The 25,132-nt window shown below is 38.3% G+C and overlaps 1 long non-coding RNA gene across 1 annotated transcript in view; it reads right to left on the reverse strand.

The window, feature by feature from the left end:
• LOC137328059 (uncharacterized) overlaps positions 1–14,320 on the reverse strand; it is a 32,924-nt gene extending 18,604 nt beyond the window's left edge. The window contains exon 1 of the long non-coding RNA XR_010964602.1: positions 14,249–14,320. This is a non-coding gene — a long non-coding RNA (uncharacterized lncRNA). The remainder of the gene's footprint in view (positions 1–14,248) is intronic.
• Between the last annotated feature and the right edge of the window lie 10,812 nt (positions 14,321–25,132).

Consider the following 25,132-nt stretch of genomic DNA (forward strand, 5'->3'; position numbering starts at 1 on the left):
AGGTGTCTTCCAGGAGTGTCTCCACAAAATTCAGGCAAATGGAAGAAGAGGAAATGTAGCACTATAGACAGGAAGTTGGTTGGCAGAGAGGAAACCAAGGGTTAGGGTTAATAGGTGTAGCTCAGACTAGAGAAGGGTTGGGAGTAGTGTACCCTAGTCAGTGCTGGGTCCGCTTTTGTTCTTGACACATAGGAAGCACAATATTGAAATTTACTGCTGCCTTAAAGGATCCTGAAGTGCCTGGACTGCCTCTTTCCTGTTGGCATTTTTGGATCCTTAAGCTCTGATTGTTTGCATATGCACCTGGGCATCATGTTATCTTAATAAAAACTCAAAAATACCATTTACCACTTTTTAGAAAAAGAATGTCTTCAGTTTTAATACATTTTCCTTATACATAATTAGTGTGGTTTTAAAAAAATCTCAAAATACATTGTCAGATTGTTTTAAACTCAAACAGCTATCCACTCTCTCGCTTTGATGCAGTAAACAGTTAAGAATTAAGCTTCTTGAATTATAATTTTTGACCTTCAGCCATCTTTCCCAACAAGATGAAAAAGATTGGATTCTTCTGTTCAATGAGAAAAACCAAAGCCTAAAACAACCTGACCATCAGCAATGGTCTGCAACACTGTCAAAGGGCAGGTGGCAACATTATTTAGATCTCTTTCATTCAGACTTTCCAATATCAGATGCAAGAAAATGGGAGGGGGAAATGGTTTAATAGTGATGGTTGCTTCTATAGATCTTTAGTGCATGTTGTGATCATGAGACTATTTATATTGTGGAGACTAAAGAAGCTGGGATTGTTCTCCTTAGAGCAGAGAAGATTAAGGGAAGATTTAATAGAGATGTTTAAAATTATGAAGGGTTTTGATAGAGTAATTAAGGAGGAACTTTGACATCATGTGTAATACAACTGTCATGCATTTGTTGTCCTTTTTCTTAATGAAATCAAAACAGTCTGTCATACTGTGAGTAAGACAAAATGGTACACTATGGCATAGGCCTCGAACTTAGAAAATTTGAGAACAGCAAAAGCTTGTCTCCTGCTGCTCGGCCAAAAACCTCAGTCTGAGCAGGGGGTAACAGTGTAAAGTATGTATGAGTAACCTTCAAAAAGGTTATGAGTTGTTTTCGCTCGGGAGTAATTCGCTCCAATTCCTTTTAATTGCTTTAAATAGCAACAGTGAATATCCAGTATGTCTATCTTTGGCAGAAGACAAGGTTTGGTCCCAACCTGAATATAATCTGACATTAGACCACTATTTTAAAAACATAAGCATTAAGCACCATTAACACAAATCCAAATATTACTCCAAAAATGGCTGCTCCAACTTGATAGTGATGCAGCAGGCAATTTATTAACTGGAAGACACCAATAATTGCACCTAGGGCAATCCCTGGCATCAGGTTTCTCCATCTTGAGGTATCTTCTGAAAGGCCTTCTGCATTGCACGCTTCCTCTTTATCACTGTGTCTCATTAAATGCTTACATGTTGGAAAGCAATATCCAAAGTTTCCATGACAACAGAGCATTCTGGATACTTTTAAGATTAGGCAGCAGAGTTTTCGACCCAGAAAACTGAAGAAGAAACTGACGGGAACAGAAGCAATTAAGAATCCAGACCACCAACAGACCCACCAGCCGTACCAAAAACCCAGCCAGTGGCTACACTTCTCCTCCACAGAGACGCAGTCTTCACCTATGGGCGCTGGAGACGTCTGCTGACCTGGGATCTTCAAAGAAATGGACTCAGTGTTTGTGCCCATTATTTCCTTGTGCAGCATACAGGGCTTCATCTGCACAAAAATTAACAAAAAACTCTCAAAACCTTTCTCCAAGATGCTGAGGAGTCACTCCATATCCCTTCAGCCTTCCTACAAACGGATTCTCTGCAAGCGGAGGCGGGAGAAAATAGGAGTTGACTAGGAGGCAAAGCTACCGAAAAATTATTTAACTTTGTACACCACTATGAAATACCAACACTTAGCATTAACAGAGAGGTTAGACACAGGCTGAATCCAATGCACCAGTTAGCTCCTAATCTTAGTTATATCACTAGTTGGAGGCAATGAGCAGAAGCCAGGTGTTCCCTACGAGTCGTTCCCCATTGCTTTCATATGTTTAAAGTGGCCAGTTCAGAATGACATTAGTGAGTTCTGAGAGAAGTCAGCTACAGCAAGAGTGGTTATGTAGACCAGAGTTGGGGGGAATTAATTGGAGAAAAAGGGACATAGGAACAGGAGTAGGCTATTCAGCCCCTCGAGCTTGTTCCGCCATCCAATGAGATCACGGCTGATCTGTATCCTAACTCCATCCACCCACCCTGGCTCCATTTCCCTTAATACCCTATCTATTGATCTCAGATTTAAAATTATTAATTGAGCTAGCATCGACTGCTTTTTGTGGGAGAGAGAGTTCCACACTTCTACCACCCTTTACATGAAGAGGTTTCCGAACGTCTCTCCTGAATGGCCTGGCTCTGATGTAAAGGTTTGTCCTCTTGTCCTCGACTCCCCCACCAGCGGAAAAAGTTTCTCTCTATCTACCCTATCAATTCCTTTCAAACTCCTAAGAAGCTCAATCAAATCACCCCTTTACCTTCTATATTCCAGGGAATACAAGCCTAGTTTATTTAATCTCTCCTCATAATCTAACCCTTGGAGCCCTGGTAACATTCTGGTGAATCTGCGCTGCACTCCTTGCAAGGCCAATACGTCCTTTCTAAAGGCGCAGTGCCCAGAACTGTAACCAGTACTCCAAATGTGGTCTAACCAGGGCATTGTATAGCTGTAGCAAAACATCCTCCCCTTTATATTCTAGCCCTCTAGTTATAAAGGCTAACATTCTGTTAGCCTTTTTGATTATTTTTTGTACCTGACTATATTTTAGTGATCTGTGTACATGGACCCCATAATCTCTTGGGGCCTCCACGGCTCCTGGCTTTTCACCATTTAAAAAATACTCGGATCTATCCCTTTTTTGGTCCAAAATGGATGACCTCACAATTACTTGCATTGAAATTCATCTACCACAGTTTTGCGCACTCATTTATCTATCAATATTTCTTTATAATTTTATGCTCCCCTCTGCACTATTTACTATGCCACCAATCTTTGTGTCGTTGGCAAACTTGATATATGGCTCTCTATTGTGTTATCTAAGTCATTAATAAATATAGTGAATAGTTGAGGCTCCAGCACAGATCCTTGTGGGACACCACTAGTCACTTCCTTCCAATTCAAGTACATGCCCATTATTCCTACTGTGTCTTCTACCGCCTAACCAGGTCAATAATTTGCCTTCAATTCCATGAGCTTTAATTTTAGCTAACAGTCTCTTACATGGAACCTTATCAAATGCCTTCTGGAAGTCCATATAAACTACATCCATAGATATTCTCCGGTCTACTACTTTAGTTACTTCCACAAAAAATTCAATTAGGTTCGTTAGACATGACCTACCCGTTACAAATACATGTTGGCTCTCTCTAATCAGCTCAAATTTCTATAAGTGCTCAGTCACCCTGTCCTTAATTATAGATTTTAATAACTTCCCCACAAGGGCTTTAAACTAAAAAGGGGGAGGGGGGGAGGGGTCAGGTGAGGGGAAATTTAGAAATCTAATGAGAAAAGTTAAGAAAATAGAACAGTATAGTGACTTGGGTACAGATAAGCAGAGTGTGGCAGGAAGGGACAAAAAGTTTACCAATGATAGTACAACAACAAGTAAGGTCAAAGCAGGAAAAAATGGTAAGAAGTCCAAATTAAAGGCTCTTTATCTGAATGCACGGAGCATTCGTAACAAGATAGATGAATTAATTGCACAAATAGAGATAAATGGGTTTGATCGAACAGCCATTACAGAGACACGGTTGCAAAATGACCAAGGTTGGGAACTGAATATTCCAGGGTACATGACATTTAGAAAATACAGGCAGAATGGAAAAGGAGGGAGTTTAGCCCTAATAATAAAGGATGACATAAGGATAGTGGTGAGAAAGGATCTTGGCTCAGAAGATCAGGAAGTAGAATCATTATGGATGGAAATTAGAAATAACAAGGGGCAGAAAACACTGGTGGGAGTAGTTTATAGGCCCCTAATAGTAGCAATACCGTTGGACAGATTATTAATCATGGAATAATAAGAGCTTGTAACAAAGGAAATACAGTCATCATGGGGGACTTTAATCTTCATATAGACTGGGCAAATCAAATTGGCAAAGGTAGTTTGGAAGACGAGTTCATGGAATGTATTCGAGATGGTTTCCTAGAGCAATACATCATGGAACCAACCAGAGAACAGGCTATTTCAGATCTTGTATTATGTAATGAGATAGGGTTAATTAGTAATCTCACAGTAAAAGAACCTCTGGGGAAGAGTGATCATAATATGATTGTGAAATTCTATGAGTTTGAAAGTAACGTATTTAAGTCAGTTAAACTTAAATAAAGCCAATAACAAAGGTATGAGGGGCAAGATGTCAAAGGTAGATTGGGAAATTAAAGGGTTTGATAGTTGAAAAGCAATGGCAAACATTTAAAGAAATATTTTAATATTCTCAACAAATATACATTCCATTGAGAAATAAAAACTCCATGGGAAAAGTGATCTACCCATGGCTAACTAAAGAAGTTAAGGAGAGTATTAGGTTGAAAGAAGAGGCCTATAATGTTGCCAAGAAGAGTAATAAGCCTGGGGATTGGGAGAGTTTTAGAAACCAACAAAGGACAACCAAAAAACTGATGAAAATAGAATATGAAAGTAAACTAGCAAGAAATATAAAAACAGATTGAAAGAGCTTCTACAAGTATGTAAAAAGGAAGAGAGTAGCAAAAGTAAACGTTGGTCCTTTAGAGGCTGAGACAGGAGAAATTATAATGGGGAATCAGGAAATGGCAGATGCGTTCGACAAATATTTTGTATCTATCTTCACAGTAGAAGGCACGAAAAGCATGCCAAAAATAATGGGGAACCAAGGGGTAAATGAGAGTGAGGAACTTGAAACAATTAATATCACTAGCGAAAAAGTACTGGACAAACTAATGGGACTAAAAGCCGACATATCCCCTGGACCTGATGGCCTACATCCTAGGGTTCTAAAAGAGGTGGCTGCAGAGATAGTGGATGCATTGGTTATGATCTTCCAAAATTCTCTCGATTCTAGAACGGTCCCAGTGGACTGGAAGGTAGCAAATGTTACCCTGCTATTCAAGAAGGGAGAGAGAGAGAAAACAGGGAACTACAGACCAGTCAGCCTGACATCAGTCGTTGGGAAAATGCTGGAATCCATTATTAAGGAAGTGGTAACAGGGTACTTAGAAAATCATATGATTAGGCAGAGTCAACATGATTTTACGAAAGGGAAATAGTGTTTGACAAATCTATTAGAGTTTTTTGAGGATGTAACTAGCAGGGTAGATAAAGGGGAACCAATGGATGCAGTATATTTGGATTTTCAAAAGGCATTCGATAAGGTGCCACATAAAAGGTTGTTACATGAGATAAGGGCTCATGGGGTTGGGGGTAATATATTAGCATGGATACAGGATTGGTTAAAGGACAGAAAACAGTAGGGATAAACGGATCACTCTCAGGTTGGCAGGCTGTAACTAATGGGCTACCGCAAGGATTGGTGCTTGGGCCTCAGCTATTTACAATCTATGTTAATGGCTTAGATGAAGGGACCGAGTGTTACATATCCAAGTTTGCTGATGATAACAAAGCTAGGTGGGAAAGTACGCTGTGAAGAGGACACAAAGAGTATGCAAAGGGATATAGACAGGTTAAATGAGTGGGCAAGAAGGTGGCAGATGAAGTATAATGTGGGGATATATGAGGTTATTCAATTTGGTAGGAAGAATAGAAAAATAGAATATTTTTTAAATGGTGAGAAACTATTAAATGTTGGTTTCAGAGATACTTGGGTCTCCTCATACAAGAAACACAAAAAGTTAGTATGCAGGTACAGCAGGCAATTAGGAAAGCAAATGGCATGTTGGCCTTTATTGCAAGGGGGTTGGAGTACAAGAGTAAGGCAGTCTTACTACAGTTGTACAGGGCGTTAGTGAGACCTCGCCTGGAGGACTGCATACAGTTTTGGTCTCCTTATCTAAGGAAGGATATACTTGCCTTGGAGGCGGTGCAACGAAGGTTCACAAGATTAATTCCCGGGATGAGAGGGTTGTCGTATGAAGAGAGGTTGAGTAGAATGGGCCTATACTCTCTGGAGTTTAGAATAAGAGGTGATCTCATTGAAACATGTAAGATTATGAGAGGGCTTGACAGGGTAGATGCTGAGAGATTGTTTCCCCTGGCTAGAGGGTCTAGAACTAGGGGGCACAGTCGCACGATAAGGGAGCGGCCATTCAAGACTGAGATAAGGCGGAATTTCTTCACGCAGAAGGTTGTGAATCTTTGAAATTCTCTACCCCAGAGGGCTGTGGATGCTGAGTTGTTGAGTATATTCAAGGCTGAGATGGATAGATTTTTGAACTCTAGGGGAATCAAGGGATATCTGGATCGGACAGGAAAATGGAGTTGAGGTCGAAGATCAGCCATGATCTGATTGAATGGCGGAGTAGGCTCGAGGGGCCGTATGGCCTACTCCTGCTCCTTTTTCTTATGTTCTTAACAGGTTTTGGACTAATTTCCTGGTTTCTCTCTCTCACCTTTTTTAAATAATGAAGTTACATTTGCAATTTCCAAATTCAAAAGGGGACAATTCCTGAATCGAGAGCGCTTTGGAAGATTATGGCTAAAGCATCTGCAATTTCCTCACCTACTTTCTTTAAAACCCTGGGTGTTTAATCCAGCAGGACCTGGGGATTTGTCTTTAGTGCCATTATTTTTTCTAATACTGTTTTCTTGCTTGCATTAACTTTAGTGAGTTCCGGTCCTTGATTCATTATTAATTTCCCTGGAATGTTATCAACTTCATCTATCGTGAAGACTGACACAAAGTAATTATTCAACAAGTCTGCCATTTTCTTATTTCCATTTGTAATATTACCCACATCATTTTTTAAAGGGTCCACATTACCCTTGACTATATTTTCTCTTCTAATATAATTGTAAAAACTTTTTGTATTAATCTTGTTTTCTCTCGCAAGTTTCTTTTCGTATTCCCTTTCTGCAGCTCTCACTATCTTTTTTTGTCTTCCTTTGCTGTTTTTTATATCTCTCCCAGACCCCTGGCTTTACACTATTCTTTGCACCTTTGTATACTCTTTCCTTTAGTTTTATGTTATCTCTCACCTCTTTTGTCGACCATGTCAGTTTTATTTGGTAAGTAGAGCTCTTGCCACTTAGGGAGTATATACTGGTCCTGTATGAAGCTAAATTCTTTTTTGATCCCCTCCCATTGTTCATCTGTAGTTTCACCCAATAACAGTTTTGACGAGTTTGCTCTCATCAGTCTGTCTCATTCTGTTAGCCTTTCCAAAATCTAGAATCTTAGTATCTGTGTTATGTTTCTCCTTTTCAAACTTAATATTAAATTTGATCGGATTATGGTCACTGTTAGAAGCAAAATGTTCCCTTACTGTTAGATTATTAACCAAGTCTTACTAAATCTAGTATGCCTGCCCCCTTGTTGGTTCTAGAACATATTGCTCCACACGGACTGCAGCGGTTCAAGAAGGCGGCTTACCACCACCTTCTCAAGGGCAATTAGGGATGGGCAATAAATGCCGGCCTCGCCAGCAACGCCCACATCCCATGAACGAATTTTTAAAAAACGATCTTGAATGCACTCAAGAAATTCACTACCTTTCGGACTTGAGCTACTCTGCTCTTCCCAATCTATATGAAAATTAAAGTCTCCCATTAAAACAACCCTACTTTTGCTACAAGGCTCTCTAATCTCTGAATACATTTTGCCACTTAACTGCTGCTATCAGGAAGCCTGTAGACAACTCCCATTACAGTTTTAAGTCCTCTCTTATTCTTCAATTCTAGCCATAGAGTTTCCGCTGATTGCATTCCCTTACTAATGTTGTAACAGTATCTTTAATCAATAAGGCTACCCCTCCTCCTCTTCCAGTTTCCCTAATCCTTTCTAAAGATCTTTGGTGCTAAATTGGGCCATGTAGCGCCTGTTGTTTCGGCGCTACACGGTTTCTCCGACATCCAAGATGGCGTCTTGGATGCGCACTCATGTTTCCAGCGTGACGTGCGCCAGATGCCATTTTGGTATAGGAGTTAGCGCAGGCGCAGATAACACACGCTGGAATCATGTAAAATAGGGAGAAAATGGCTTCAGTGTGCAATGCTGATTTAAAGTGATAGACACCATTTTCGGTTTTAACGCTCAACTCAACACACAGTCTCAACCTCGACCATCTGAGCGTGTCTTAGAGTGCCTGGAGGACCCCCCACCAGTGCTATTTAAAGGGATCATGCAGGATTTACAGGTTAGTGGCTGGATTATTGCTTCTGGCTGCCGAGACATTTGTAACTGTCGTTGGAGGTATGCTACACTTGAATACAAGGACGCGGGGACATAGCCTATCATTTAGAGCCAGGACGTGCAGGAGTGAAGTTAGGAATGCTTCTACACGCAAAGGGTGGGAGACGTTGGAATGCTCTTCTGCAGACGGCAGTTGATGCTAGCTCACTTGTGAATGTTAAATCTGAGATTGATAGATTTCTGTGAACCAAGGGTATTAAGGCGTATAGGGCTAAGGCGGATATATGGAGTTAGGTCACAGGTCCACCATGATCTCACTAAATGGTGGAACAGACTCGAGGGGCTAAATGCCCCTGCCACTTGCTGCCTTTTGATATGCGCCACCTTCTCCTGCAAGAACGCGAGGCATGTGCCTGGGTGATGTGCCTGTCATGGTTGAATAGCTGCCAGTGAGTTGTGGGCGGGCGGCTTGAAACAGTGGTAATGTGTAAGGGCGGGAGGAAGCATCTGATTGTAAGAGTTGAGTACTGATGGAAAGAGTTTATTGGTATGTTGGGGATGGGGGGTGTTGTGCATGGTGCAGTTGGTAGGAGATGCCACTTGACAGTTGACCTCACTCACCTTGCCCACTCATGTCAAAGCATTGAACTTCTTCCTGCACTGCATCCATGGTCATGATGCTGTGCGCCTGGCATTGACTTCGTCCCCCACTGCCTCCCACTGTCTTTTGAGAATATATCTGGAGGGCCTCTTGCCCCCACTGCGGATATAGGATGTCCCTCCTTCTGTCCACCTCTTGCACCAAGGTCTTTAGTGCATCAGCAGATAACCTTGGTGCATGCACTATCGCAGGCCTGGTACCAACTCAGATCGGCAGATTGGTGAGGTCTGGTGTGCAGATTGGAGGATGTGGGATTTAGTAATGCACAACCTTTATTCAATGTTTTAACATAACTCATCAGTGTGTAAACATAGGGATGGGATCTGCATCTGTGTTTTACGTGCGCGATGTCTGCTGTCTGTTCAGATTCCATGCAGACAGTAGACTGTTATTTTCAGCAAATAGCAGGTACAAGCTACCTTTAAGAGATTTCTAAGAAACATCTTCCCTTTAAGAGATGGAGCTCCCTCTGATGGTGGAAAGTGCGAATTGGATTGATTCCAAATGCAAGGCCTGGAAAGTGCTCCCTTGAGACCAAACTTGCATCTTGCCTGCCCAGGATCCGTCGGGCTCGAGGTGTTAGCGCTTTGTTCTACCATCGCCCAGAATGGACCCTTAACCAATTCTTCCCCCCTTATAACCTTGAATATTTTACTCCCAATCATTACCAACTTTCAGCCATGTCTCAGTAACAGCCACCATGTCATACCCTCTAAGCTGCATTTGAGCCTCTAAATCTGGCTTGTCTAACTTTATTGCTGAAACTGACATTTGAGTAGTCACTGCAGCTGCCTGGTCACAGGTACAGGGTCTCAATCCTTTGAATAGCCCTCTTAGAGTTTGTGTCAGCTTGGCTCTTTGAGTCAGAAGGTTGTGGGTTCAAGACCCACTTTGGCACATAATCTAGGTAGACCTTCCAGTGCAGTCCTGAAGGGATGCTGCATTATCAGAATGCGACGTCGGGGTAGAGTTTCTGTTTTGGGCGCAATTGGGAAAGTGTGCTGGTTAGGTTACACTTAAGTTTCCGTGAAAATGCATTTGCATAATCACAAATGTAAAATCTTCCTGAAGCAGTGCAATTGGGGGCAGTATAATTGAACGTAATCGTTAATTTTTTTTTGCATTCAAAAATATTCATTGATAACCTGGTCCACTTTTATTAATACAGCTGAAAATCGGTTTATCACAAAAAATAAGTGTGTCCAGTCCTCCACCTGAGGGTAACCTAATTTTAAATCACTGAAAATTACTTAAAAAAACTATGATGTGGAGATGCCGGTGATGGACTGGGGTTGACAATTGTAAACAATTTTTCAACACCAAGTTATAGTCCAACAAATTTATTTTAAATTTCACAAGCTTTCGGAGGCTTCCTCCTTCCTCGTCTTCACCTGAGGAAGGAGGAAGCCTCCGAAAGCTTGTGAAATTTAAAATAAATTTGTTGGACTATAACTTGGTGTTGTAAAATTGTTTACAATTAAAAAAACTATACTGACCCATTTACTGGTTTCATTGGTGTACATTAGTCAGGTTCTTAGTAAATTAAGTGTTTTTTGATATGTGAATACTTTTAAAACGTGCCTGCTAGTGCCTGTGCGCCTAAGAAAATGAGCGTAATTTGAAGAGCCTTCCCGAACCAGTGCTCGGCGGAATCTCACACTGTTGCCCTGGGGGCGTAGCCAGTTTTGTGGGTGGGGCCTGATCCAGGCAGATTGAATATTAATCCATCATAAAAGATCGCGGAAAACTCTAAAGCGGTTTGGGGCGTAACTCACATACGTTTAAAATCCCCCGATCTTTTGTGCTGGTTCGGCCCATTCCGCCTGGAGTGCGCTGATATTACAGGCATAAACAAGCGGAAACTTGACTCCTCTGTCTTTTTCTTTATCTGCTCTCGGGACGTCGGCCATGCAGGCAGAGCCTTATTTAATGTGCATCCCTAGTAGCCCCGAGGTGTTGGTTGTGGGCCTTCGTACTGATTTGTTTTAGGGTTCCCTGGAATTTACAAGATTAAGGGGTGGTTTGATTGAAATTTTCAAGACATTAAGGGGAACTGATAGTTTCTCACTATCTACCCTATTTCCACTGGTTGGGGAGTCTAGGACTAGGAGACATAGCCCAAAAATTAGAGCCAGGACTTTCAGGAGTAAAGTTAGGAAACATATCCATACGCAAAAGGATGGTAGAAGTTTGGGATTCTCTTCCGCAAACGGCAGTTGATGGTAGCTCAATTGTTAATTTTAAATCTAAGATTAATAGATTTTTGTTTACCAAAGGTAGTAAGGGATTATGGGGCTACGGCGGGTATATGGAGTTAGGTCACAGATCAGCCATGATCTCATTGAATGGCGGAACAGACTTGTGGGGCTAAATGGCCCACTCCTGTTCCTAACTGAGTGGCACACTAGGCCACTTTAAAGGGTGTTAAGAGTCAACATGTAGGCCAGAGATTTAACCAGTTGGATTTTTAATGATAACTTTCATGGTGATTTTTCCTGGTGCTAACCCACAGATAGTCACATTTAATTCAATTTCCACAACTTGCTATGGTGGGATTTGAACTCATGTTCAAGTCCAGTACCATACCATCCCATCAGGCTTTCAATCATCTGGAGAGACTAGAGAAACTGGGATTGTTCTCCTTAGAGCAGAGAAGGCTAAAGGGAGATTTAATAGAGGTGTTCAAAATTATGAGAGGTTTTGATAGAGTAGACAGGGAGAATCTGTTTCCACTGGCAGAAGGGTCAGTATCCAGAGGACACAGATTTAAAATAATTGGCAAAAAAGCCAGGGGAGAGATGAGAATTTTTTTTACTTAGCGAGTTATAATCTGGAACGAACTGCCAGAGAGTGTGGTGGAAGCAGATTCAATAGTAACTTTCAAAAGGAAATTGGAAATGTACTCAAAAGGGAAAAAATTGCAGGGCTATGGGGAAAGAGCAGGGGAGTGGGACTAATTGGATAGCTCTTTCAAAGATACGATGCGCTGAATGGCCTCCTTCTGTGCTGTACAATTCTATAATGACCACACTAACGTACCTGAAACTGATGTGACGAGACATGTCTATCTTCCAGAAACTGGGAGAGACAATGAAAGCCTTTTGTCCATCGGTTGTGAAAAAAAAATTCAATTTCCCCAACCCCACCAAAGGAACATTTTTGTTCCAGAAATTACCAAATACTTTTTCTAAAGTAAAGAAACCCACCTGAACTTTAGATTTAAAATAGCATTACCCCGTAAACATTAACATGGCTCTCCAGAAGGTACCCCACACTCTGTTTTTCTCCCCCACCCTTGAAGCAGTGACTCTTGCTGGGGTATGATTCCACAGCTGCCGACAGCTTTGATACCTTGTCCAAGTGTCCATTCTTTATGTGTAAGCCTAGCAAGTGTTAGCAGGCTAATTCAATAAGAAGGGCACCACAGCTGATCTTGATCTTACCCAGGGTTCACACGTGAAGTTTTAATCACCGTGTAGGAACGGGAGTGAGACCGCGCTGATCTTTCCCCTTCTCTAGTCCAGGAATAACGAAGCAATTTGATGCCCCCTCTTAACTGCTGTCTGTAGTTAATTCAGCAGAAGCCAAGACTCAAGCCTGTAGCCTTCTGGTCTGTATGACTCAGTGTTACACCTAGTGGTGGCTTTACCACTGGGACACACAAGGCCACTGATTAAGGGTGACTTAATATGTCAAATTCTGATTTTATTACACAAGATTCTGGGATTTTTACTGGTGCTTTGGGCATTGCGCCTTGTTTTCCATGAAAACTGTAAATCAGTGGGGTTTGGTCACCTGATCCACTACTGTTCTTATCCACAGTAAAGTTGAAATGTAAACACAAAAAGTCTGATCAGTTGGGATCCAAAGCTGGGGTTTCCTAGCTCCAAAATGTTCTTGTGCAGTGTATCGCTTCAGTATTTGCTATGCTTCTTCATTCAACTAGCTCGGATTATGTTGGGTTTTTCGAGAATGCACGAACCACAACTGTCATGTAGGCGCAAAGCAGTTTCGCCTTGCACCGACGCTATAGTTCTAAGGAACAATTTAATAAGTCCGCACTCCTGCCAGAAAGCCTCATCCGCCAACAGAACAAGTCAGAAATTCTAGGCCGTACTGATGGAGTGCTGCACTGTCAGAGTTGCCTTTCATTCGGATAAGGCGGTGAACCAAGGCCCCGTCTGCCCTCTCAGGTGGACATAAACGATTCCACAGCACTTATTCCAAGAGCAGGGGCGTTCTCCCCGGTGTCCTGGGCCAATATTAATCCCTCAACCAATGTCACTAAATAAAACCCATTATCTGGTTATTATCACGTTGCTGTGCTCAAATTGGCTGCTGCATTTCCTTCACTACAGTGACTGCACTTCAAAAGTATTTCAATGACTGTAAAGCGCTGTGGGCGGTCCTGAGGTCGCGAAAGGCGCTATAGAAATGCAAGTTCATTCCATGTGTTTTAAAAGATTCAACGGTGCCCGCCTCCGCCTCTCACGACCGCGAAGCATCCCGTGCCCTAACTCTCCGCCCGCAATCCGAAGGAGGAAGGAGCAGCCAAGTTTTTAATAAAACATAGCGCCTCGAGGGTAAAGGCTGGGCGCCGAGCGGCGGCACCGAGCCAGCAGAAGGCGACCCCTCGCCGCTCCGGCCGCGAACATCCGGGGTCCCGGGTCAGGCTGCCCAACGGTCCCAACATCCGGGGTCCCGCTGCCCAACGGTCCCAACATCCGGGGTCCCGCTGCCCAACGGTCCCAACATCCGGGGTCCCGCTGCCCAACGGTCCCAACATCCGGGGTCCCGCTGCCCAACGGTCCCAACATCCGGGGTCCCGCTGCCCAACGGTCCCAACATCCGGGGTCCCGCTGCCCAACGGTCCCAACATCCGGGGTCCCGCTGCCCAACGGTCCCAACATCCGGGGTCCCGCTGCCCAACGGTCCCAACATCCGGGGTCCCGCTGCCCAACGGTCCCAAAATCCGGGGTCGCGCTGTCGAACCGTCTTTTCATCCGGGGTTCCGCTGCTCGCCTGATGAAAGCACGGAGTCTGCGCTTGGCTGCGACAGTATTTTTTTTTTTAAATTATTTTTTTTGGAAGGGCCCGTGAACACGACCGCGATTTCAAATACCCGTCAGTCAACGGGGCCGGCCGGCCTGCCCGCCCGCCCCGACTAACTCACCCAACTCTCCGCGCCGCCCGATGTCCCTCGGTGCCTCTCCCGGGCCTGGGCCTGGGCCAGGAGCCGCGCATGCGCAGCAAACAGCGCGTGCCGATGAGGGAAAGCGCAGAAAGTTTATGAAGAAAGGCAATAATAGAATAAAATCATCGAATAGACAGGGGCAATAATAGAATAAAATCATCGAATAGACAGGGGCAATAATAGAATAAAATCATCGAATAGACAGGGGCAATAATAGAATAAAATCATCGAATAGACAGGGGCAATAATAGAATAAAATCATCATATAGACAGGGGCAATAATAGAATAAAATCATCGAATAGACAGGGGCAATAATAGAATAAAATCACCGAATAGACAGGGGCAATAATAGAATAAAATCATCGAATAGACAGGGGCAATAATAGAATAAAATCATCGAATAGACAGGGGCAATAATAGAATAAAATCATCGAATAGACAGGGGCAATAATAGAATAAAATCATCGAATAGACAGGGGCAATAATAGAATAAAATCATCATATAGACAGGGGCAATAATAGAATAAAATCATCGAATAGACAGGGGCAATAATAGAATAAAATCATCGAATAGACAGGGGCAATAATAGAATAAAATCATCGAATAGACAGGGGCAATAATAGAATAAAATCATCGAATAGACAGGGGCAATAATAGAATAAAATCATCGAATAGACAGGGGCAATAATAGAATAAAATCATCGAATAGACAGGGGCAATAATAGAATAAAATCATCGAATAGACAGGGGCAATAATAGAATAAAATCATCAAATAGACAGGGGCAATAATAGAATAAAATCATCGAATAGACAGGGGCAATAATAGAATAAAATCATCAAATAGACAGGGGCAATAATAGAATAAAATCATCAAATAGACAGGGGCAATAATAGAATAAAATCATCGAATAGACAGGGGCAATAATAGAATAAAATCATCGAATAGACAGGGGCAATAATAGAATAAAATCATCGAATAGACAGGGGCAATAATAGAATAAAATCATCGAATAGACAGGGGCAATAATAGAATAAAATCATCGAATAGACAGGGGCAATAATAGAATAAAATCATCGAATAGACAGGGGCAATAATAGAATAAAATCATCGAATAGACAGGGGCAATAATAGAATAAAATCATCGAATAGACAGGGGCAATAATAGAATAAAATCATCGAATAGACAGGGGCAATAATAGAATAAAATCATCGAATAGACAGGGGCAATAATAGAATAAAATCATCGAATAGACAGGGGCAATAATAGAATAAAATCATCGAATAGACAGGGGCAATAATAGAATAAAATCATCGAATAGACAGGGGCAATAATAGAATAAAATCATCGAATAGACAGGGGCAATAATAGAATAAAATCATCGAATAGACAGGGGCAATAATAGAATAAAATCATCGAATAGACAGGGGCAATAATAGAATAAAATCATCGAATAGACAGGGGCAATAATAGAATAAAATCATCGAATAGACAGGGGCAATAATAGAATAAAATCATCGAATAGACAGGGGCAATAATAGAATAAAATCATCGAATAGACAGGGGCAATAATAGAATAAAATCATCATATAGACAGGGGCAATAATAGAATAAAATCATCATATAGACAGGGGCAATAATAGAATAAAATCATCGAATAGACGGGGGCAATAATAGAATAAAATCATCGAATAGACGGGGGCAATAATAGAATAAAATCATCGAATAGACGGGGGCAATAATAGAATAAAATCATCGAATAGACGGGGGCAACAATAGAATAAAATCACCGAATAGACGGGGGCAACAATAGAATAAAATCATCGAATAGACAGGGGCAATAATAGAATAAAATCATCGAATAGACAGGGGCAATAATAGAATAAAATCATCGAATAGACAGGGGCAATAATAGAATAAAATCACCGAATAGACAGGGGCAATAATAGAATAAAATCATCGAATAGACAGGGGCAATAATAGAATAAAATCACCGAATAGACAGGGGCAATAATAGAATAAAATCACCGAATAGACAGGGGCAATAATAGAATAAAATCATCGAATAGACAGGGGCAATAATAGAATAAAATCATCGAATAGACAGGGGCAATAATAGAATAAAATCATCGAATAGACAGGGGCAATAATAGAATAAAATCACCGAATAGACAGGGGCAATAATAGAATAAAATCACCGAATAGACAGGGGCAATAATAGAATAAAATCACCGAATAGACAGGGGCAATAATAGAATAAAATCATCGAATAGACAGGGGCAATAATAGAATAAAATCATCGAATAGACAGGGGCAATAATAGAATAAAATCACCGAATAGACAGGGGCAATAATAGAATAAAATCATCGAATAGACAGGGGCAATAATAGAATAAAATCATCGAATAGACAGGGGCAATAATAGAATAAAATCATCGAATAGACAGGGGCAATAATAGAATAAAATCATCGAATAGACAGGGGCAATAATAGAATAAAATCATCGAATAGACAGGGGCAATAATAGAATAAAATCATCGAATAGACAGGGGCAATAATAGAATAAAATCATCGAATAGACAGGGGCAATAATAGAATAAAATCATCGAATAGACAGGGGCAATAATAGAATAAAATCATCGAATAGACAGGGGCAATAATAGAATAAAATCATCGAATAGACAGGGGCAATAATAGAATAAAATCATCGAATAGACAGGGGCAATAATAGAATAAAATCATCGAATAGACAGGGGCAATAATAGAATAAAATCATCGAATAGACAGGGGCAATAATAGAATAAAATCATCGAATAGACAGGGGCAATAATAGAATAAAATCATCAAATAGACAGGGGCAATAATAGAATAAAATCATCGAATAGACAGGGGCAATAATAGAATAAAATCATCGAATAGACAGGGGCAATAATAGAATAAAATCATCGAATAGACAGGGGCAATAATAGAATAAAATCATCGAATAGACAGGGGCAATAATAGAATAAAATCATCGAATAGACAGGGGCAATAATAGAATAAAATCATCGAATAGACAGGGGCAATAATAGAATAAAATCATCGAATAGACAGGGGCAATAATAGAATAAAATCATCGAATAGACAGGGGCAATAATAGAATAAAATCATCGAATAGACAGGGGCAATAATAGAATAAAATCATCGAATAGACAGGGGCAATAATAGAATAAAATCATCGAATAGACAGGGGCAATAATAGAATAAAATCATCGAATAGACAGGGGCAATAATAGAATAAAATCATCGAATAGACAGGGGCAATAATAGAATAAAATCATCGAATAGACAGGGGCAATAATAGAATAAAATCATCGAATAGACAGGGGCAATAATAGAATAAAATCATCGAATAGACAGGGGCAATAATAGAATAAAATCATCGAATAGACAGGGGCAATAATAGAATAAAATCATCGAATAGACAGGGGCAATAATAGAATAAAATCATCGAATAGACAGGGGCAATAATAGAATAAAATCATCGAATAGACAGGGGCAATAATAGAATAAAATCATCGAATAGACAGGGGCAATAATAGAATAAAATCATCGAATAGACAGGGGCAATAATAGAATAAAATCATCGAATAGACAGGGGCAATAATAGAATAAAATCATCGAATAGACAGGGGCAATAATAGAATAAAATCATCGAATAGACAGGGGCAATAATAGAATAAAATCATCGAATAGACAGGGGCAATAATAGAATAAAATCATCGAATAGACAGGGGCAATAATAGAATAAAATCATCATATAGACAGGGGCAATAATAGAATAAAATCATCATATAGACAGGGGCAATAATAGAATAAAATCATCGAATAGACGGGGGCAATAATAGAATAAAATCATCGAATAGACGGGGGCAATAATAGAATAAAATCATCGAATAGACGGGGGCAATAATAGAATAAAATCATCGAATAGACGGGGGCAATAATAGAATAAAATCACCGAATAGACGGGGGCAATAATAGAATAAAATCATCGAATAGACAGGGGCAATAATAGAATAAAATCATCGAATAGACAGGGGCAATAATAGAATAAAATCACCGAATAGACAGGGGCAATAATAGAATAAAATCATCGAATAGACAGGGGCAATAATAGAATAAAATCATCGAATAGACAGGGGCAATAATAGAATAAAATCACCGAATAGACAGGGGCAATAATAGAATAAAATCATCGAATAGACAGGGGCAATAATAGAATAAAATCACCGAATAGACAGGGGCAATAATAGAATAAAATCACCGAATAGACAGGGGCAATAATAGAATAAAATCATCGAATAGACAGGGGCAATAATAGAATAAAATCATCGAATAGACAGGGGCAATAATAGAATAAAATCATCGAATAGACAGGGGCAATAATAGAATAAAATCACCGAATAGACAGGGGCAATAATAGAATAAAATCACCGAATAGACAGGGGCAATAATAGAATAAAATCATCGAATAGACAGGGGCAATAATAGAATAAAATCATCGAATAGACAGGGGCAATAATAGAATAAAATCATCGAATAGACAGGGGCAATAATAGAATAAAATCACCGAATAGACAGGGGCAATAATAGAATAAAATCATCGAATAGACAGGGGCAATAATAGAATAAAATCATCGAATAGACAGGGGCAATAATAGAATAAAATCATCGAATAGACAGGGGCAATAATAGAATAAAATCATCGAATAGACAGGGGCAATAATAGAACAAAATCATCGAATAGACAGGGGCAATAATAGAATAAAATCATCATATAGACAGGGGCAATAATAGAATAAAATCATCGAATAGACGGGGGCAATAATAGAATAAAATCATCGAATAGACAGGGGCAATAATAGAATAAAATCATCGAATAGACAGGGGCAATAATAGAATAAAATCATCGAATAGACAGGGGCAATAATAGAATAAAATCATCGAATAGACAGGGGCAATAATAGAACAAAATCATCGAATAGACAGGGGCAATAATAGAATAAAATCATCATATAGACAGGGGCAATAATAGAATAAAATCATCGAATAGACAGGGGCAATAATAGAATAAAATCATCGAATAGACAGGGGCAATAATAGAATAAAATCATCGAATAGACAGGGGCAATAATAGAATAAAATCATCGAATAGACAGGGGCAATAATAGAATAAAATCATCGAATAGACAGGGGCAATAATCGAATAAAATCATCGAATACACAGGGGCAATAATAGAATAAAATCATCGAATGGACAGGGGCAATAATAGAATAAAATCATCGAATAGACAGGGGCAATAATAGAATAAAATCATCGAATAGACAGGGGCAATAATAGAATAAAATCATCGAATAGACGGGGGCAATAATAGAATAAAATCATCGAATAGACAGGGGCAATAATAGAATAAAATCATCGAATAGACAGGGGCAATAATAGAATAAAATCATCGAATAGACAGGGGCAATAATAGAATAAAATCATCGAATAGACAGGGGCAATAATAGAATAAAATCATCGAATAGACAGGGGCAATAATAGAATAAAATCATCGAATAGACAGGGGCAATAATAGAATAAAATCATCGAATAGACGGGGGCAATAATAGAATAAAATCATCGAATAGACAGGGGCAATAATAGAATAAAATCATCGAATAGACAGGGGCAATAATAGAATAAAATCATCGAATAGACGGGGGCAATAATAGAATAAAATCATCGAATAGACAGGGGCAATAATAGAATAAAATCATCGAATAGACAGGGGCAATAATAGAATAAAATCATCGAATAGACAGGGGCAATAATAGAATAAAATCATCATATAGACAGGGGCAATAATAGAATAAAATCATCGAATAGACAGGGGCAATAATAGAATAAAATCATCGAATAGACAGGGGCAATAATAGAATAAAATCATCATATAGACAGGGGCAATAACAGAATAAAATCATCGAATAGACAGGGGCAATAATAGAATAAAATCATCGAATAGACAGGGGCAATAATAGAATAAAATCATCGAATAGACGGGGGCAATAATAGAATAAAATCATCGAATAGACGGGGGCAATAATAGAATAAAATCATCGAATAGACGGGGGCAATAATAGAATAAAATCATCGAATAGACAGGGGCAATAATAGAATAAAATCATCGAATAGACAGGGGCAATAATAGAATAAAATCATCATATAGACAGGGGCAATAATAGAATAAAATCATCGAATAGACAGGGGCAATAATAGAATAAAATCATCGAATAGACAGGGGCAATAATAGAATAAAATCATCGAATAGACAGGGGCAATAATAGAATAAAATCATCATATAGACAGGGGCAATAATAGAATAAAATCATCATATAGACAGGGGCAATAATAGAATAAAATCATCATATAGACAGGGGCAATAATAGAATAAAATCATCGAATAGACAGGGGCAATAATAGAACAAAATCATCGAATAGACAGGGGCAATAATAGAATAAAATCATCGAATAGACAGGGGCAATAATAGAATAAAATCATCGAATAGACAGGGGCAATAATAGAATAAAATCATCGAATAGACAGGGGCAATAATAGAATAAAATCATCGAATAGACAGGGGCAATAATAGAATAAAATCATCGAATAGACAGGGGCAATAATAGAATAAAATCATCGAATAGACAGGGGCAATAATAGAACAAAATCATCGAATAGACAGGGGCAATAATAGAACAAAATCATCGAATAGACATGGGCAATAATAGAATAAAATCATCGAATAGACAGGGGCAATAATAGAATAAAATCATCGAATAGACAGGGGCAATAATAGAACAAAATCATCGAATAGACAGGGGCAATAATAGAACAAAATCATCGAATAGACAGGGGCAATAATAGAACAAAATCATCGAATAGACAGGGGCAATAATAGAACAAAATCATCGAATAGACAGGGGCAATAATAGAACAAAATCATCGAATAGACAGGGGCAATAATAGAACAAAATCATCGAATAGACAGGGGCAATAATAGAATAAAATCATCGAATAGACAGGGGCAATAATAGAATAAAATAATAATATAGACAGGGGCAATAATAGAATAAAATCATCATATAGACAGGGGCAATAATAGAACAAAATCATCGAATAGACAGGGGCAATAATAGAACAAAATCATCGAATAGACAGGGGCAATAATAGAATAAAATCATCGAATAGACAGGGGCAATAATAGAATAAAATCATCGAATAGACGGGGGCAATAATAGAATAAAATCATCGAATAGACGGGGGCAATAATAGAATGAAATCATCGAATAGACAGGGGCAATAATAGAATAAAATAATAATATAGACAGGGGCAATAATAGAAAAAAATAATAATATAGACAGGGGCAATAATAGAACAAAATCATCGAATAGACAGGGGCAATAATAGAACAAAATCATCGAATAGACAGGGGCAATAATAGAACAAAATCATCGAATGGACAGGGGCAATAATAGAATAAAATAATAATATAGACAGGGGCAGTAATAGAATAAAATAATAATATAGACAGGGGCAATAATAGAATAAAATAATAATATAGACAGGGGCAATAATAGAACAAAATCATCGAATAGACAGGGGCAATAATAGAATAAAATAATAATATAGACAGGGGCAATAATAGAATAAAATAATAATATAGACAGGGGCAATAATAGAATAAAATAATAATATAGACAGGGGCAATAATAGAATAAAATAATAATATAGACAGGGGCAATAATAGAATAAAATCATCGAATAGACAGGGGCAATAATAGAATAAAATAATAATATAGACAGGGGCAATAATAGAATAAAATCATCGAATAGACAGGGGCAATAATAGAATAAAATAATAACATAGACAGGGGCAATAATAGAATAAAATCATCATATAGACAGGGGTTATAATAGAATGAAATCATCGTATAGACAGGGGAATAATAGAATTAAATAATCATATAGACAGGGGCAATAATAGAATAAAATAATAATATAGACAGGAATAATAGAATATAATCATGATATAGACAGGGGTTATAATAGAATGAAATCATCGTATAGACAGGGGAATAATAGAATTAAATCATCATATAGACAGGGGTAATAATATAATAAAATCATCATATGGACAGGGGCAATAATAGAATAAAATCATCATATCGACAGGGGTTATAATAGAATGAAATCATCATATAGACGGGTTATAATAGAATGAAATCATCATATAGACAGGGGTAATAATATAATAAAATCATATAGATGGAGGTAATAATAGAATAAAATCATCATAGAGACAGAGGCAATAATAGAATAAAATCATCATATGGACAGGGGTAATAATATAATAAAATCATCATAGAGACAGAGGTAATATCATAAAATCATCATATAGACAGGGGTAATAATAGAATCAAATCATCATAGAGACAGAGGCAATAATAGAATTAAATCATCATGTTGACAGGGGCAATAATAGAATTAAATCATCATATAGACAGGGGCAATAATAGAATTAAATCATCATATCGACAGAGGCAATAATAGAATTAAATCATCATATAGACAGGGGTAATAATAGAATTATATCATCATATCGACAGAGGCAATAATAGAATTAAATCATCATATAGACAGGGGTAATAATAGAATTAAATCATCATATAGACAGAGGCAATAATAGAATTAAATCATCATATAGACAGGGGCAATAATAGAATTAAATCATCATATAGACAGAGGCAATAATAGAATTAAATCATCATATAGACAGGGGCAATAATAGAATTAAATCATCATATAGACAGGGGCAATAATAGAATTAAATCATCATATAGACAGAGGCAATAATAGAATTAAATCATCATATAGACAGGGGTAATAATAGAATTAAATCATCATATAGACAGAGGCAATAATAGAATAAAATCATCATATAGACAGGGGTAATAATAGAATTAAATCATCATATAGACAGAGGCAATAATAGAATTAAATCATCATATAGACAGGGGCAATAATAGAATTAAATCATCATATAGACAGAGGCAATAATAGAATTAAATCATCATATAGACAGGGGCAATAATAGAATTAAATCATCATATAGACAGGGGCAATAATAGAATTAAATCATCATATAGACAGGGAAAATAATAACACTAACTCATCATATTGACAGGGGCAATAATAGGACTTGGGGCAATAATAGAACTAAATCATCATATAGACAGGGGCTATAGCAGAATTATATCATCATATAGACAGGGACAATAATAGAGTAAAATCATCCTTTAGACGAGGGCAATAATAGAATGAAATAATCATATAGACAGGGAAAATAATAGAATTAAATCATCATACAGACAGGGGCAATAATAGAATTAAATCATCATACAGACAGGGGCAATAATAGAACTAAATCAACACAGAGTCAGGGGGAATCATAGAATTAAATCATCATATAGACACGGGCAATAATAAAACTAACTCATCATATTGACAGGGGCAATAATAGGAATAATTAATCATATAGACAGGGGTAAATCATAGAACTAAATCATCATATTGACAGGGCTAATCATAGAACTAAATCATCATATTGACAGGGCTAATCATAGAACTAAATCATCATATTGGCAGGGGTAATAATAGAAATAAATCATGATATTGACAGGGGCAATAATAGAATTAAATCATCATATAGACAGGGGCAATAATAGAATTAAATCATCATACAGACAGGGGCAATAATAGAATTACATCATCATATAGACAGGGGCTATAGCAGAATTATATCATCATATTGACAGGGACAATAATAGAATTAAATCATCATACAGACAGGGGCAATAATAGAATTACATCATCATATAGACAGGGGCTTTTGCAGAATTATATCATCATATTGACAGGGACAATAATAGAATTAAATCATCATACAGACAGGGGCAATAATAGAATTACATCATCATATAGACAGGGGCTATAGCAGAATTATATCATCATATAGACAGGGACAATAACAGAATTAAAATCATCCTTTAGACGAGGGCAATAATAGAATGAAATAATCATATAGACAGGGAAAATAATAGAATTAAATCATCATACAGACAGGGGCAATAATAGAATTAAATAATCATACGGACAGGGACAATAACAGAACTAAAACATCATACAGACAGGGGCAATAATAGAATTAAATCATCATATCGACAGGGGCAATAATAGAACTATCTCATCATATAGACAGGGGCAATAATAGAACTAACTCATCATATAGACAGGGGCAATAATAGAATAAAATCATCATACAGACAGGGGCAATAATAGAACTAAATCATTATATTGACAGGGGCAATAATAGAATTAAATCATCACATGGACAGGGGCAAAAATAGAATTAAATCATCACATGGACAAGGGCAATGATCGAATTAAATCATCATACAGACAGGGGCAACAATAGCACTAAATCATCATAGAGACAGGGGCAACAATAGAATTAAATCATCATATTGACAGGCGCAATAATAGAATTAAATCATCATATTGACAGGGGCAATAATAGAATTAAATCATCATATAGACAGAGGCAATAATAGAATTAAATCATCATATAGACAGGGGTAATAATAGAATTAAATCATCATATAGACAGAGGCAATAATAGAATTAAATCATCATATAGACAGGGGCAATAATAGAATTAAATCATCATATAGACAGAGGCAATAATAGAATTAAATCATCATATAGACAGGGGCAATAA

The sequence above is a fragment of the Heptranchias perlo genome, chromosome 12 (assembly GCF_035084215.1).
Source record: "Heptranchias perlo isolate sHepPer1 chromosome 12, sHepPer1.hap1, whole genome shotgun sequence".
In the NCBI taxonomy this organism is placed as follows: domain Eukaryota; kingdom Metazoa; phylum Chordata; class Chondrichthyes; order Hexanchiformes; family Hexanchidae; genus Heptranchias; species Heptranchias perlo.